Source organism: Cinclus cinclus, chromosome 17, assembly GCF_963662255.1.
Source record: "Cinclus cinclus chromosome 17, bCinCin1.1, whole genome shotgun sequence".
Taxonomy (NCBI): Eukaryota; Metazoa; Chordata; class Aves; order Passeriformes; family Cinclidae; genus Cinclus; species Cinclus cinclus.
In genome coordinates, this window is record NC_085062.1 from 7,731,027 (window position 1) to 7,733,526 (window position 2,500).

The window sequence follows — 2,500 nt, forward strand, 5'->3', positions numbered from 1 at the left end:
CCTAACCCTAACCCTAACCCTAGCCCTAACCCTCCCCCTAGACCTAACCCTAACCTAACCCAAGCCCTAACCCTATCCCTAAACGTAACCGTAAACCTAAACCAAGCCCTAACCCTAATCCTAGCCCAAACCCTAACCCTAACCCTAGCCCTAACCCTAGCGCTAGCCCTAACCCTAGCCCTAAACCTAGCCCTAGCCCTAACCCTTAACCAAGCCCTAACCCTAACCCTAGCCCTAACCCTAACCCTACCTCTAGACCTAACCCTAACCCAAGCCCTAAATATAACCGTAACCCTAACCCTAACCCTAACCCTAGCCCTAACCCTAGCCCTAGCCCTAACCCTACCTCTAGACCTAACCCTAACCCAAGCCCTAAACATAACACTAACTCTAACCCTAACCCTAGCCCTAACCCTAGACATAGCCCTAACCCTAACCCTAACCTTAACCCTTGCCCTAACCCTAGACCTAGCCCTAGCCCTAACCCTAACCCTAACCCTAGCCCTAGCCGTAACCCTAACCCTAACCCTAACCCGAGCCCTAACCCTAGCCCTGGCCCTAACCCTAACCCTAAACCTAACCCTAACCGTAACCCTAACCCTAGCCCTAACCCTAGACCTAGCCCTAGCCCTAACCCTAACCCTAACCCTAGCCCTAGCCGTAACCCTAACCCTAACCCTAACCCGAGCCCTAACCCTAGCCCTGGCCCTAACCCTAACCCTAAACATAACCCTAACCCTAACCCTAACCCTAGCCCTAACCCTAGACCTAGCCCTAGCCCTAACCCTAACCCTAACCCTAGCCCTAACCATAACCCTAACTGTAACCCTAACCATAGCCCTAACCCTAGCCCTGGCACTAATCATAACCCGAGCCCTAGCCCTAACCCTAACATGAGCCCTAACCCTAGCCCCAAACCAAACCCTAACCTGAGCCCTAGCCGTAGCCCTAGCCCTAACCCTAACACTAACCAAAGCCCTAGCCCTAACCCTAACCCTATCCCTAGACCTAGCACTAATCCTAGCCCTAACCCTAGCCTGAGCCCGAAACCTAGCCCTAGCCCTAGCACTAGCCCTAGCCCTAACTCTAACCCTAGCCCTGATGCTAACCCTAACCCTAACCCTAGCCCTAGCCCTAGCCCTAACCCAACCCCTAACACAAGCCCTAACCCTAACCCTAACCCTAACCCTAACCCTAGCCCTAGCCCTAGCCCTAACCCTAACCCTAACCCGAGCCCTAACCCTAGCCCTGTCCCTAATCATAACCGTAGCCGTAAGCCTAACCCTAGCCCTAACCCTAACCCCAGCACCTACCCTAACCGAGCCCTAACCCAAGGCTTAGCCCTAACCCTAAACCAAGCCCTAACCCTAACCCTAACCCTAGCCCTAACCCTACCTCTGGACCTAAACCTAACCCAAGCCCTAAACATAATACTAACCCTAACCCTAATCCTAACCCTAGCCCTAACCCTAGCCCTAACCCTAGCCCTAACTCTAACCCTAACCCTAGCCCTAGCCCTAACCCTAGCCCTAAACCTAGCCCTAGCCCTAACCCTACCTCTAGACCTAACCCTATCCCAAGCCCTAAACATAACCCTAACCCTAACCCTAACCCTAGCCCTAGCCCGAACCCTAGCCCTAGCACTAACCCTACCTCTAGACCTAACCCTAACCCAAGCCCTAAACATAACCCTAACCCTAACCCTAACCCTAACCCTAGCCCTAACCCTAGCGCTAGCCCTAACCCTTGCCCTATACCTAGCCCTAGCCCTAACCTTTAACGAAGCCCTAACCCTAACCCTAGCCCTAACCTTAACCCTACCTCTAGACCTAACCCTAACCCAAGCCCTAAACATAACCCTAGCCCTAACCCTAACCGTAACCCTAACCCTAGCCCTAACCCTAGCCCTAGCCCTAACCATAACCCTAACCCTAGCCCTAGCCCTAACCCTAACCCTAACCCAAGCCCTAACCCTAGCCCTGTCCCTAGCCATAGACCTAACCGTAAGCCTAACCCTAGCCCTAACCCTAACCCCAGCACCTACCCTAACCCGAGCCCTAACCCAGGGCTTAGCCCTAACCCTAAACCAAGCCCTAACCCTAACCCTAGCCCTAGCCCTAACCCTACCTCTGGACCTAAACCTAACCCAAGCCCTAAACATAATACTAACCCTAACCCTAATCCTAAACCTAGCCCTAACCCTAGCCCTAACCCTAGCCCTAACCCTAACCCTAACCCTAACCCTAGCCCTAGCCCTAACCCTAGCCCTAACCCTAGCCCTATCCCTAACCCTACCTCTAGACTTAACCCTAACCCAAGCCCTAACCCCAGCCCTAACCCTAGCCCTAGCCCTAACCCTACCTCTAGACCTAACCCTAACCCAAGCCCTAAACATAACCCTAACCCTAACCCTAACCCTAGCCCTAGCCCGAACCCTAGACCTAGCCCTAATCCTACCTCTAGACCTAACCCTAACCCAAGCCCTAAACATAACCCTAAC